This window comes from Triturus cristatus, chromosome 1_2, assembly GCF_964204655.1.
Source record: "Triturus cristatus chromosome 1_2, aTriCri1.1, whole genome shotgun sequence".
In the NCBI taxonomy this organism is placed as follows: domain Eukaryota; kingdom Metazoa; phylum Chordata; class Amphibia; order Caudata; family Salamandridae; genus Triturus; species Triturus cristatus.
Genome location: NC_140580.1, coordinates 769,770,473 through 769,786,135, shown reverse-complemented (window position 1 = coordinate 769,786,135; position 15,663 = coordinate 769,770,473). Strand labels below are relative to the sequence as shown.

General features: G+C 44.7%; 1 protein-coding gene across 2 annotated transcripts in view; it reads left to right on the top strand.

The window, feature by feature from the left end:
* Positions 1-15,663, top strand: part of WDFY4 (WDFY family member 4) — an 821,140-nt gene that overhangs the window by 26,581 nt on the left and 778,896 nt on the right. Inside the window, exon 2 of one of the 2 annotated variants that reach the window (XM_085608765.1) lies at positions 4,498-4,561. The gene's annotated coding sequence lies outside the window, so the exon portion shown is untranslated. Of the gene's footprint in view, positions 1-4,497; positions 4,562-8,500; positions 8,631-15,663 lie in introns of those variants that run through there. The other variant, XM_085608766.1, reaches the window with a different exon arrangement.

The following is a 15,663-nucleotide window of genomic DNA, read 5'->3' as shown; positions in this document are numbered from 1 at the left end:
GGTTTGCCATGGTAAGGGAAGGTATATTTATACCTGGAAGGTGCTTAGGAATGCTAGCATTGACGTAAAGTCGGGCAGAGGAAGACGTCATGGATGAACCCCTAAGGAATAGTAGTACATGCATAATAGATGAGTTCTTGGAGAAATCAATAATCCTAGCTAGGGAAAGTCCAGATGGCTTAAGGGTCTGGTTTCTAAGAACTTGTTGTGACGTGGGATGAATGGATGTAGGTGACCATGCCTATATTTGGATAGCATGGCAAATGCCTAAATAAGGAGAGGGGTTCTATGTCCAAATGAGGGCAATGCAAATTGTGCATATATAAGGACATGATTTAGGGAAACCTATGTATGGGCATCTAAATTGAAACACAACACGGTGGCATCTAACTTTTTATCACAGATCACACCCTATTCCCGGCATCTGCCTTATCCACATAGGCTGTTTCCCCTTCACAGGAGGGTTGGTAGTAGTGAAAATACCTGCTATAATCTACCTCACTCTCACTTGTTTTGAGTCATTAAGCACTTAAGTATCCGCATGCCAAGAAAAGGCCAATGTAACAGGCTGGAAAAGGGTAAAAGTATTCTATACTCAACATTATGTATTGCTGTTCATTTCTGCTAACATCATTTACTAGGTTGTCTGCTGCATGCAACCGTATGGTACTTCACAGTGCCATGTTTGCAGCATCAAGGTATATGCAGAATCAGTGTATAAGGCCCATATTTATTTAACACTTTGCACACTGTTTGAAGACAAACAGAGTGGCATGGAAATGCTTGACTTTAAAATGTGCGCACCATGCGCAAGAATACGGAGGTTAATTTGTGTAGGTTTAATGATGCCTTGGTCTATTTGTACAACATTACTTACACAACAAAGATCAGTCGTGCCCTATTTCACCAGTACTCCTGACAACAATGTTAGATTGGACTTGTTGTTTCCATGGAATCTTCAAAACGAAACTGTATTGAAAACAGACTTTTCAGATAATTTCCTTGGAAAAAACAGCTTTGTTTTCTCTTTTCAAACAAAATCAACTTGGGATTGAAGGTCTTCTGTGTGGTGCCTGCACCTCTGTTGAAGACAAGGTTGGCTTGCCAGATCAATATTTCTTTGAACTGTTTCATCTTGATCTCTTCAGAAATGCCTGTTAAAAACTATGGCTGCCTAAACTCTCTAGGGAATGAGCATATGACAGGCACTCTTGCTATGTACAATGGCTGCGATTTAAGCCTCACCAATCTTAAACTTCATCAGCTGCCACTGGACTTCTGTACAAGGGTCTGTCTGTACCTCAATAACTGTTTGATGGCAAAGCAACTAGAAGGACATCAGATGGTCCCTCCAGATGATCCAGGATGAGACCTAGGGACCTGGATGACTACCTATGCAAGTGACGGCGTCATTGTCTCCCCTGGTAACATTTGTCTGTATATGGGTTGGATTTCTGTTCGAAGGTATTTTACCACCTAGGCGTTATTCTTGTTGCTTGTTCCTGTTGTTTGGGGCTTAGCAGCTGGGAAGGAAGATGTGTGGAATCTAGTGGATTCCTAGTGGTGGAACGTGGATGATTCAGTTGTTGAAATGTGGGGGCGAATTGAGAGTTGGAGGTGGTTGTGCTAGGTGTGAAGTTGTAGGCTCGATTCTGCGCTTGTTCTAAAAAAATAACTTTAATCGCATTCTAACAATAAGAAAGGTTATTGTAAGTGTAATGTTATCCCCAACCTTGTAATTAATGAAATGTATTTGTAAATTAAATTACTTTAACAATAATTCAATCCGTAAATGTTATTTGTTTATTTACATAAAATATTGCTAAACTAATAATTTTTAAATACTATCACCTTCTTAATTTGTATTAACATATTTTTCACGTAATGAAAAATGAAACAAAGCCCAAAATTAAACAAAAGTGCAATAGTGTCAATTATGTATAAATATTTTGCAAGACATCTTTAGTGCTACACAGCTACAGCAGCCACATCATAATGCATGGATATCATACTGAAATTTCAAACAAGCTAACAAAATATCTGATAGCAATCACATCCTGCTTTTCAGCTGTCAGATCAGAGTCGGGGGCGGGGTTAAATCAGCACAGTGTTAAGTCTTTGGAAGGCACAGTCGGAGGACTCTGTGTTTGCACCAAAACCAAGCAGGAACTAGAAGAACACAAATCATGAGTATAGAGTCCACAGAAGGGCTGCAACTGATTAATTTAAGTGTATTCATTGAATATTTCTCTTACTACCCATGCATATATCCCACGATCCAGCCACCGTGCCACTTCGGAGTCAGTGCAGGCCTGGATGCTGCGGCTCATTCTGACCACTGGATGGGGGTTAGCTCCTGCTTGGCTAATTGGACAAAGAAAGGCCCTGACTGGCCCATCTTAGTGTCTATGGCAGTTGTAGCTGCGACCGGACCAATGCACGCAACTGTAGCCCCAATCAGGCGGATTCAGTTAGTCAGAGGCAGGCTGATGCCACCCTGATCAGGCTGATGCAGCAAGCACTGCAAGCATATGCCTGAGTGTGCAGCTGTAGGCAGCTGCAACACTAGTCGGGCCAATGCATGCACCAATTTTTGACAGGTTTCCCACCAGGAGCCAGTTTTGAGAGACCAGTCGGGACCACCTGCAGCACGGGCCACTCCTAACTGACTCTCAGGCAGCCAGATTTTTCTGGATGTCCCTCAGTCCCTGAGACACACCAGGTTTCTCCTCCTGGACAGTCTCCTCCTGCATGACCAGGAAGACTTTCCTTTTTGGCACCTCAGCTCCTCCAGAAGAAAGTGCAGACATTAGGTGCTGTCTCCTCACTTCTGGGAGAGTAGGTGTCAAGCAGACACCTGCCCCCGTCACACAGCAGTCCTTTGACTACTCTGCAGAACATTGCCTTCCTTGGAACTGGATTAATGTAGGGCCAACGTTGTTACACATTTTGCACAAAAGGGATGTGGATCTATTGTCTCACATTTTCAAACTGGTTTTGTGTTAACAAAAGATCTTGTCAGGCTACTCTCCAGATATAGCCTTTGTGTAGGGTGGTGCTTTTCATAGCTAGTAGCACTGACACTGTCTACAGACTGTAGCACCCACAACACAGGCACAAAGAAGAGTTCGGTTTCTGGACCTGGTTGTCATCAGCCTCTCTGAAGCAGTAATCATAGATTGAGAAAAGGGCAGGCTTCACCTAGAAAAATGTCGCCTTGCACAACAGAACCTGCAGTTATACCCCTCACCCCTACCCCAATCAAAAGGCAGTGCTCAGGAAGGACTAATAAACACCCCCATCCAAACAAACATTCTTGTGGAATTTCTAAAGGTAGCCATGACTCTATCCTCCTTGCTCAAGTGTCTGGATCTCCACTCTCCAGCCACAGGAATGCAGGCAACATGCTTCCACTGTCTGATGAAACTGCCCTCATCCTCTATCTCGTGCCATGCCAAGCCACGGACATCCAAAATGGATCCCACTGGCTTCAGTACTGAGGCTGACTCGCACACCAGGCCCTGCTACTGCACACATTCTACATGCACAGGACCTGCCAACCTGTAAATACATTTCAGCATTTGAGGAGGGGGTGGAGCATTGTAGAGGGCGGGGCCTCGTGCCAAGAGCTATCTAATAGGCACTCTGCCCTCTATCAAACCCACCACCCCCCCAAAACAAACAAGGGTCTCTAAGGCTGTTGCCGGTGTCCTGGGGTGTTTTCACATCTCTCAATGGACATCAGGTGCTTACAGCCACAAAAGACAAGCTGGAAATCCACTGTATGCCGTATTTCCCAGCTCACCTTGCCTGCCACCATATGATTTTGACTCCTTATTGGATGACCTGTGAAGGCAGCCGAAATCATGTGACACACTGTGGCACCGTGTGAGTTGGCAGGTCTGCATGCACACAGGATGTGAGTGAAACTTTTCTGGGCATACACATAGCAGTGGAACTTAACACCAGAGGGATCTATAGCCCACACTCTATGTAACACAAATATAAAGATTTAGTCACAATATCAATCTCGAAAACACAGTGTTCTGCCACCACCACTTTATGTGCTGCACCGAGGACAAGGACAGTAGTCCTCTATCCACTTATAAGGGCACACTTGGTGCACCGCTGCAGGCCACCGTACATTTAAAGGCCTTTGCATAGTCAAGGACAGGCCTAGAACTCTGTGCATATGCTGGATTATCTTGATGCTGTGGCCATACTAAAAGTGAAGATATCAATGCAGTTAGGCATGTTAGGATAGTCCCATCCCAACAAATCATGTGGGTAAGATTTGTCATAACAATTACTAACAGTTCAGTGAACAAGCTGGTTACAAGAGTGAATGCTTGATACACTCATTAGTCTAAACTCTACCTGCGATATTAATAGCTGATTTGCAGCTATTCCAGGTACATCTGCCTTGCCCCACCACAACCACCAGCATCTTTTGTACTTTTGCAAAACAATTAAACATTGACTCTGTTCTCGTTTCAGGGTGCTCACTGAAGATGCCGCTTACTATATCCCACTGGTTCTTCTGGTAATGGAACTACACAAGGTAAGTTCACGCTTCTGACGTAGATCACTAGCTACAGTGTAATGCTAAATGCTGCAGTGTCACTCTCTCTAGCCTGTTGCTGTAGGCACCAGAACCGTATGTGGCAATCATGCACATTTAATTTGTAGGTCCGCAGAACACTGACAAGCATATGGTAGGAAGGAACAGGCATGTCTATTAGGCTTTTTCATAGACTGAATGCACATACTGGGAGACGGGCTTTACAATGCGGGCTAAGCTACGCTTACCGTTTACCAGCAAGCAGAACCACACTTGCCTTGACCACGCATATGCCTTAACCACACATATGCCTTAACCACGCATATGCATGGTTAAGGCAATGCGTGGTTTAGATTTGTGGATGGGCGGGGAGAGGAAAGGGAGGATCGGGAGAGGAAGCTATGTGGGCTTCGGCGGGTTTTTAGGGAGCGGGGACATAGTTTTTAGGGCTGGTTTGAGGGCTCGGGGGGTCAGGCAGTTTTTAGGGCTGGGGGCTGGGTTTTAGGGCTCAGGGCAGGGGATGGGGTCGTTTTCAGGAGTGAGGCTCCGTTTTTAGGGCTCAGGGCAGGGGGGCTGGGGTCAGGAGAGTTTATAGGGCTAGGGGATGAGATTTATGGCTCAGGGCGGGGGCTTGGGGTCAGGGTAGTTTTTAGGACATGGGGCAGAGATTTAGGGCTTAGGGTGGGGGGGGGGAGGAGAGTTTCCAGAGCTGGGGCAGTTTTAGGGCTGAGGGCGGGGGACGGGGGTCGAGGTAGTTTTTAAGATGTGAGGGCGAGTTTTAGGGCTCAGGTTGGGGGGGGGACAGTTTTCAGGACTTGGAGAAGCTTCAGGGCAAATGTGTCTTAGCCACGCATTCCTTTACCAATCATGCCTTTACAACGAAATTGCGTGGTAAAAGAATGTGTGGTTAAGAAGCATTCATTGTTTGGACAGCGTTGTTGAGGCACACTTGGGGTAGCCATGCATGCTTCTGTCATACAACCAGACATACTTGGTCATGCTCATGCTAACAAATAGTGAGACCTGTGCTGTATACAGCGTTATCAAGCTATGCACAAAAGTCATGCCACACATACCAATAGCCCCGAAGGCCCCTCACCCCTTTATAATGAACACTGTAGAAAAGGAGTCAGTAGGGTCCCTACAGAGAACAATGCACAGGCAAGATCAGACAGAAGAGCAGGGAGCCATGATTCCAACTAGCAGTTTGTTCTGCAGGGGTGAAGCACTTTCGTGTTTGCGGTAACTGTGAAGCGTAGAGATCATGAGATCTTTTAATCCAGAGACGAAAAACATTGCATCTAGACTGGAATATGGGCTCTTCCTATGGGGTTGATTAATTTGAGAGCAAGCAGAACTGATACTTCCCTTTTGTGCCTTTTCCCGTCTGGTTCTCTGGAGCACAACAATTCAGTTGAGAAATGTTGCAAGCAAGGTTTGATATTGCAAAAAGAATCTGCGCAAAATTTAAAAAAACGTGTTCACTGAGCTTTTTGCATCAGACACTCAACCGCAATAAACAAAAGTGGGCCAGTTAAAGGTGTCAGATAAAGAGGCCTGTCGGTGCTCGACAGGAGTGTCATCACCTGGTTATCAAGAATCCTCTGAAGCATGCTCCGACCAATCACTTTGAAGACATTCATGAGCACATTGATGCGCTCAATAGGTCTAGTCCAGAGACATGCAACAGAGCTAGAACCTACCATTCTAGCCGGGTGATGAACAATATAGCTAAAACCTTAGCACTGACAGGGTTCTGTAGTCCCTTCTGCTGTTTTTTCTCTTCAGATGGGAAGATACTTGCTTTATAGAGGAGTGTTTAGACTCCTTTTAGGAGTCGTCGGAGATTCCCTCAATCTGCCTGGAAGGTTTTACTTCTTCATGCTGTGGGGTTGAATCTATGCAGTAGATGGCATGGTCCTTGTCTGTGTACAAAGAAGTAGTGTTAGCCCATATGATAGGTTTGCCTACTTTTAGGGAGGTGATTTGCATTTTTAATGGTTGCAATTGTTGTATTTGCATAGGTGGTTGTTTTTTTCAGTGTAAATCACAGATAGACAAAAGGACAGACCTGACCTAGAATCATTTTCACCTCGCACAACAGAAGCTACAGTCACATCGCCCAACCCTACCCCAACCAAATCTCAATGCTCAGGAAGGACTAATAAACCGACTCTCCTTAACAAACGTTTTTGTGGGATTTCTAAAGGTAGCTCAGTCTCGATCCTCCCTTCTCCAGTGTCTGGATCTTCACCCTCCAGCCACAGGAATGCAGGCAACAGGCTTCCACTGTCTGATGGAACTGTCCTCATCCTCTGTCTTGTTCCATGCTAAGCCAGGGGCATCCAAAATGGACCCCACGGGCTTCAGTACAGTTCATGTTTGCGCGTGTCTTGGCATGTGTGTGGCGTTTGGCTTTGCTGGGGTGAGGTGAAAAATGCAGACTGTTTACTGGAGGGTTCTTTGCCCTTTTAAGAACAGTGGTGTTTTCTCTTCATGGCTCGATGAGTGGTTCTACGTGGGTCTGACGGGTGTGGTCAGCGTTTCCGTGGTGGTTTACCAGTTTAAGTGTGAGGGCCTGCTCTTGCAAAGGAATCGGCTGCTGCGTCTACAGTGTGAAGGCCTCTCAAATAAATCGATTGAGAAGTGGTAGTCCACTGAAAAACTGCCCTGATTGCCAGCCTCTGACGGCAGGGTACACTAGTTAGTGTAAGATGGACACAAAGAATCTTACCCTCACAGGTACTCCATAACTACTGCACTCTTATTGTTAGTCGTACTGGTGCAGTGCTTAATTCATTTGTTAAAATATAAGTAGCGGGCCCAAAGGTTTTTGTTAGGGGCCCATCCTTAGTGATGCCAAATTCTGAGGTTTGCTAAATTCCCTGGCTACCCCATCTTGGTTCCACCTCATGCCACTTTTTTTTTTTTCTTTTTCATATTTATATAGCGCAAACTCGACCCGAAGGTATTGGAGCGCTTTACATGAGCACCGTATTTACATTAAACATTCAGGCACGGGGAGATTAAGTGATTTGCCCAGAATCACAGGATGTGGACGCGACCCCAAGGCTCGAACCCTGATTTCCAGCACCAAAGTCGGCGGTTTAAACCGACGGACCACATCCTGCACTTCTGTCCCTTTATCTCACTCTTACTGGTTCTTTTTTGTCCCACCTCTCTTTTACATGTTTCTCTTCACAACCTTCCCTCTTTATGCCTTGACCTTGCTCTCGGTCTTAGTCTGATAAAAAATAAGACCTAGTCCTAAAAAATGAGTGCTGGCGCCCACTACATACAACCACCAGCACAAACTGCACACTGCAGGCCCACTGTATCCTCACTGCACCACTGCAGTACCAGCATCTAGACTGGCTATGTCCAAGGAGGAAGAGGCGGGCCTGATTCACAAAGGTCACTTACACTTTTGAGTACGTTTACTATTTTTCGGTATTCACAAACTGCACTTTTGTAGCAACTTACACTTTTGTTGTGAGTACAGCACTACACATGGCCAACCACTGTTAGAGCAACAACGTCCCTTAGAAAATAATGGAGGTAGTGACTTACTACAAAAGTCTACGTTTCTGCAAAACCCTAAGTTACTAGCAAGTGTTGTTTGTGATTACGTAAAAGTAGTAAACGTACTCAAAAGTGTAAGTTACCATAAAAGTGCAGTTTCTGAATAGGACTACGTGACACTTTTGTATTGCTACTGTGATACCACAAAACATACTACAAAGTGCAGTTTGTGGACCAGGCCCATAGAGTTTGCTCAATGTGATATGCAAACACCCAAACCTTATCTCAAACCCACAGACGAAAGTAAGAAGTCATCGATGTATTGGTCTACTTCCGCTTTTTACAGGAAGCACGTATGAGGGTGGGCGAATCATGTGATTCAGAGTGGAAAGTACTAACGCTTCTGCAGTGGGCATGTCGCAAACAGTGTAGATGAAAACTCTTCTGGACTTAGTTTCTCAAGGAGGACGACCTTGGGCAATACTTGAACGACATCCAAGAGAATAGATAAAGGTTATTTCTTCAACCACAAGTTATCAGAGCCTAGGTGAGTACACACAATCAAATCAACTCCCTCTTGACTGACCTTGCACTGATATCTTATTTACTGCTGAGGCTGCGCTGGTCTAAAATACAAGAAGAGGCAATGCTGTGGCTGGTGTGCATTGTGGTTGGTTTTTGTAAAGAAAAATAGGGGAGCGCTTCGCTGTACTGCATGTGTGCACTGTTGTGGCTAGTCTATTGTAAAAAATATGAGTATATTTCTAAGGCTAATCCGTGCTAGTATGAAACACAAACATGATCAATAAAGATCAATGCCCACAGGTGTTATTTTTTAAAATATTTCTTTAATGTGAAGTCACATTTAGGAACATGTAGAGATTTCACTCCGAACAGGGAAACATTTCACAACATATCTTATGAGAATTTCTTAGCACACACACTTCTTTCATTGGTATAGTCTCGTGGCATGAACTGGTGCCTGGAAAATTTGCGCATAATTTGGAGCGTTTTCAGTACTTGCAGTCAGGCTATCAGTGTATCATTGAGTGATTATGATTATATGTGGCACGCCGAGAGTCCCGAATATTGATTCAGTGTGTTGGGCTGTCACTGTTGGCCCAGAATAAAGCTATGTGTCTCCCCTATGTTTTGCCCTGTGGAGTGGGAAGGTTCCCTTCGGTTTGAGGGAGGGCTAGTGGCTGGTCTGGTTGTATTCGAGTTGAAAACGTTAAGAAATGCCTTGTTTTTTTAGTTTGATTGCCTAAGTCATCTATCTGACTATTTCTCTTGGGTGCTTGATCCTGACCTATCCAAGATGGTGGTTTTTAGCTGTTGTCTATGGCCATCACATTATCTATTTTTTTAACCGTACTGTTGGCGAGCAACTGTATTCAACTAAATTGTTTTGATGATGTGTTTGTTTGCGTGCTGGTCTGAGGTCATGGAGGGTTTCTTGTTCCATTCTCAATTGTTTTTTTCTTTTCTAGAGTTACCGTTCCCATAGTTATGGCTTTCTATCATGGTCCCTTTGCATACATCCATTCTTACCTCTATTGGGAATTTCTACTGCACTTTAAAAGTGGTATTGTTTTTCCTTGTGTCAATTTAAGTTCTTTATAAAATGTGCAACATTTTGCTTTAGAGAATTTTATCTTTCTTGTGTAACCATTTCTACATGTATTGTAGTCTCCATTCCATCTTGTCAAATGTTGCTATTGCCTTTAAAGGATACTTCCTTGGTGTCACTTATGATTGTTTAATTGTGAAACAATGATTGGTATAGCCAATAGGTCTTTCTTTAAAAAAAAAAAAAGTGCAGACATATTGGTGCTGCAATGTTTTTGCATTGGAGCTGTTCGCACTTTTTTAAGTTTACCATTTCTACTTGTCCGTCGGAGAGGTAAGCGAAAAAAAGCCAAAATGACCACTGGCATGTCAAGGCCCACACGTATGCATCCTAGCAATGGCCATTATGTGTGCACCTTTGTGCATGTGCCTCGCGACGCATGAACATATGCATCATGACAACATGCATGTATGCTTCGTAATTTTAGCGCACATATGCGTCAAGACAGTGGCCAGTTCGGCTTTTTTATTCTCAAAATATCTTTATTGTTGTTTTTTTTTTAAAACACAACTTCAGAAGGCGACTGTTTCGTTACATCATGACAACAGAGATGAAGTTTATAGAGTGTAGATTGTTTCTAAAATGGCAGGTAACATAGCGTTTGAGGTGTATCGTTAATCATTCTTAACAAAACATAGCATCAGATCATCTATGACATATCATGTCACCATTTAGGTATTAATTGTAAAAGAGTACAAGAAAACAAAGGTATAACAAGCACACGAGTAGTGGGGTCCAGGTGAAGGCCGGTATTGTGCCTAGGTGTTGCATCATCTTTGAGGCACTTTGAGGCAGCAGGGGACAACATGGGCCCTCCCTACTACATACCAGTGTTATGCCAAGTGGTTAACCAGGACGCCATCAAAGGCGGGTCAGCAAAAGAGCTGAAGCGCCCACAGTTTTGGCGGGATAAAACAGGTAAATTCTATGTGGTTCAGGTACTGTATCAGGGGTCGCCATACAGATTGGTAATTTGGATTCTGTTCCATTTAGGTTGTGGGAAAGCTGTTCAATCGCCATAGTATGCCATAGGCGAGAGCTCCATTGTGCCGCAGAGGGGGGAGTGGTCTTCTTCCATGCTAGGGCTGCAAGTTGTCTGGCTGCCTGGAGAATGGAGCTGATAAGTGTTCTATCAGTATGGGTCATCGCTTTCAAGTCCAGAGGTCGAATCCACAGAATGACCATAGTATGGGAGGGCGGGCGAGAATACCCCACAGTGGCTTTAATATGACTTAACACCTCCTTCCAGAAGGTAGCGATGAGGGTGCAGGACCACCATCTGTGACAGAAGTCTCCTTGGTCTGTGTTACATCACCAGCACAGAGAGGATGTGCCAGGGTATATAGCAGAGTGGCGTGTTAGGGTGTAATACCATTGGAATGCGAGCGTATATGGCATTACCTGGCAGGAGCTGGTACAATATGTTTTGGGTATATCCCATTGCTTAGGTGATATGCCCTCCGTGGTGGTTGACTGTGATGCCGTCTGGTAGGTGTGGGTGCAGGGGAGTGTTGGGGGGTATGGTAGGTGTTGGAGATGAGCCCCCAGGAGCCATCGTACGTTTCAACAAGCTTCTCGAAGTGAAGGGTCGCACAAACTCAGGGTACACGGAGGGGTGTAGTGCCTAGTGTCGGAGCTGGAAGTATTGTAGTCTAGCTGTCTCAGGAATGCTATATTCTTCTTTGCACTGCTCAAAGACTTTCATGGTAGACCTGTGAAGAGGTCACGTAGCATTCTACAGTTACTTACAGTCCATACCTGAAAGGAGTGAGCAGGCAATGCCGGAGTGAAGTCTGGTTTGCGTGAGATTGGCATTAAAAATTTGGGGTCATTGCCCATTCCAAATAAAAGCATGTATGTTGCGTTGCAATTACATAATGCATACTGTAGGATTGGGGTTGGTAGAGTCTGAAATCGATATAGGGAGCATGGGAGCACATTCATTTGATGCCGCAACCCTCCACAGCCATGAGATGTGCAGGGGTTTCCACGTCGAAGGGCCTCCAATATGGAGTGGTGGAGTGGGTGCCAGTTTGCCCGTGTCCAGGTAGAGAGTGTAGGTATGAGATTGAGGCCTAGATATCTCATGGTATCCGAGGACCAATGGAAGGGCGCAAGCTTTTGCAAAGCAGGGAGGTCCTGGTTGAGAAACATCAAGTTGAGTATGTTCGACTTTGACATATTGAACTTGAAACCCATTACCGTTTCACAGTTGGTCAGACTATTTACAATGGCTGGGAGTGAGATGGCTGGTTTTGTAAGGGTAAGTAAGAGGTCATCGGCAAATATACTGATCTTATGGGTCTGACCGCCATAAGGAGTTCATTCTATTGCAGTTGTTCGGTGGATGGAAATAGCCAGTGCCTTGACCGCTAGAGCAAACAACCACGGCAAAAGAGCGTACAGCCCTACCGCTTGCCCCTACAAATAGCTATGGGATCTATGCATTGTCTGTTGACACGCAGTGTGGTTACAGGGAATAGATAGGAGGCCATGATTTTGGCTATGATGCCTGGGCCCATCGCAACTTTGCACAGGACAGCCTGGAGAAAAGACCAATTTACTCTATCAAAGGTTTGATCCACATCTAGTGAGAGAAGGCAAGCCGGGATGTGATAGCAGTGCGACTTCTCAACAAGGTGTGCTATGCCCTGTACGTTGCCCGCCTTTTGTCTATTGTGGATAAATCGCACTTGGTTGGGGTTAGTAAGTCTCAGGATGTAGCATTCCAGTCTAGATGTCAGGATCTTGGTAAAGATTTTGCCATCTGTATTGGCGGTAGAATGAGCAAAGTGCTGGATCTTTGCCTGGCTTTGGTACTGGAAATTATCTCCACCACTACCATAGTGTGTGTGAGGCCTGTGGTGTGTGTGAAGGAGTTAAATAGGTGGAGCAAGTGTTCTCACAATTTAGGCAAAAATAGGTCGCAGAACTGGAAGATAGTCCGGTCCCGGCGTCTTACCGCGAGAGAGGGCTCAAACTGCGTTAGAGTTCCTCTAGTGTGATTGGGGCATCAAGGGCTTCCGCATGTTCAGAGTGTAGAGGGTGCTATTCGCATGTGGCCAGATAATCGTCTATCAATGCTGGCAAAATCTCTTCGTCTTTGTATAGGGTCTGATATTATAACCGGAACATACGCTGCTTATCGCAATCGGAGGTTGCCCAGTTCCTGTTTTCAGTTTGGAGCTTCACGATGTGCACCTTAGTATGTGCCTGGTGCAGTCTGTGAGCCAGGAGTGTACCCACTTTGTTTTCTCCCTCATAATAGTGCTAATGTAGCGCTAGGAGGGAGAGTTCAGCCATATTTGTCCTATGCATCCGAAGTTGGCCTCTAAAGATGGCAAGCTGTCGTTTATTGCGATGAGTGTGTGTAAGTTTATCTTGCTGCTCTAAAGCTTTGACTTCATCTGTCAGCTTAGCTTCAAGCAGTTGGACTGCCCTCCCCCGGGCGATTGCAAATGGGGAGATAACTTCCCAGATTGTGGCCTTGAAGCCGTCCCATCTGGTGTAGGGTGATATGTCCGGCAGGGAGTTAGGGGCAAAATACTAATTGATTACCTTATGTATCTCCTCTACATCTACTGGGTCATGGAGGAGTCGCAGGGGTAGGTGCCATCTCAGCATGCCACAACATGGAGAGAGGTCATCAGACTATGTCACTTTAACATGTGCATGATCAGAAAGGGATCTATCTGACATCTCACTGCTGTAAGATTCCAAAGGAGGGAATGCGTTATTAAGACAAAGTCAATGCAGGAATGTGATGTGTGTACATGGGAACAGAAAGAGTAATTCTGTGTATCGGGGTGATTATAACAGCCTTCTAAGAGTCCCAGCTCCGCTATGTCTTTTTTTAAGATGTGCCAACATCGCCCCAGTGCTTTGGTAAGTGTAGTATGTGCTTCGTATGATACCTTTTCAGGGACCCATACTAAGTTCAAGTCACCACAGACAACTATGTCACCCTCTGCCTCGGCTAATGTTCCCATACGACGCATCGGAGATAATGGTCTTGAGCAGTATTTGGAACATATGTGTTAAGGAGGGTGAGAGGCGGTTTGCCATGCAGCATGCGCACTGTCAGGTAGCGGCCTTATTTGTACCTCACCACTTTCGTTACGTCAGTGCTGATGCCTGCTTTACAAAGAATGCCCACCCCCATTGATTTTGTGTCTGTGTATGCCCAGTAGCTGATGGGGTATTTCAGGTGTGCCATTCTGTCTGTCCGCTCCCATAAGGTGAGTTTCCTGTAGGAATATGATGTCAGGATTATGCTGTAGTATGTACCTCTAGACTTGTTTACATTTATTTGGAGAGTTTAGCCCATAAACATTAAGAGAGAGTAATTTGACGGCGAAACGATCTTGGTCAGGGATTAGTGAGATGTTGGATCATGGCACCGCATGTCTTTCCTAGCAATAGGAGGTCCGCATTACCAAGGGAGCAGGATCGGGCTAGAACCACTCGATTTAATAAACTTTATTCGACAATTAAGTCATGAAAGTATCATACATTTGCCAAACTTCATACACAAGCTAAAACATAAGTTAAGACATAACATATTTCCATAAACACATGATTTTCGGACTTACGCCTGTACTAAACAACAATTTAGGTAAACTACAATAATATCTAGTGAAGCAGTTGGTAAAGAAAAACTTCCTAGTTTAATTTAAATTAAACAGATAAATCCGAAATTAAAAGGTAAAAGATACATTGTACATGACTTCAAATCAGCGCTACTAAATTGGCACTATTGATATTTGTCTGCCTGGAGCGTATTATCCAGGCCCACTTTATGTACTTTGCCATTGCAATTGCAATTAGAGGGCTTGGGTCAGAACACAAGATTCTTAATGCCTCGACATATCTTCGGGTGCCTAAGAGGCGACAGACAGGTAAAACCCATTTTTTCCGTGGGAGCTCATAAAGGGGACAAAAGAAAACAAAGTGGCTCATAGATTCGATCTTGTCCCTACATTTTAGACATTTGTCCGAGGACCCTTTTGTCCATTTTGATGTAAATGAAGTAATAGGGAGAGTGCCTAACCTAAACTGAAAATAAAGTTTGCGATCAGTTGGTGCTTCTATCAAATCCCAATAACGTTCCTGACTGGGATAAACCTTGATCTCTAGGTATCTAGCTGTTAGCTGGGAAGTACACCCCTTTGCAGCAGATTCGATGGCGATAAATTCCCAGTATCTGGTTTTGACAATTTCCTTTGAGGGGAAAACAGCATTTAGGGGATCGTCCCAAAGGTTGCTCCAACCCAGTCTGTATAGTAACACCTTAATGGACCTCAACCAGTCTATTCTATGAAAGTGATCTTTCTCCATTATTTCTTTTAGGCCCAACGCATAATGCTTTAGCTCCTCAGTTGACCAGATCCTGCGCCAATAAAGCAATGGTCGCAGATTGGCAGTGTCTTGTATGGTTTTCAAACCTAAGTCCCAAAAAAGGGGTAACAAAGGAGTACTTTGCGGTACGCCAACAACTTTCCTTATGAACTCACTCTCCATGGCGATCAACCGCTTTGGGTTACTTCCATATCCCCATAGCTCAGAACCATATAAGGATGAGCTGCGTACCTTCATCGTATAAACCTCAAGGAGTGGGGCTATTGGCTGGGTCTGCGAGGTTTTGAACCTTTTTAGAAGGAAACCTGTCTGCTGTTTAAACTTCAGAATAGAGGAGTCTATTTGGCTTTTCCAGTACATATTCTTCTGTAATGTTACTCCCAAATAGGTAAAGGCGTCCACCTGTTCCAGGGGGGAGCCATTCATTACAATTACGCCACTAAAGGGTTTATACGATCTACACGGGTTCGGGCCATTTAAAACCATAAACTTGGTCTTGGAGACATTAATCTCCAAACCACGTAGCAAGCAGAATTCTTCAAAGCGCCGGAGGGTCAGCTGTAGGCCACTCGGGGTTTTCGAAATCAGCAGA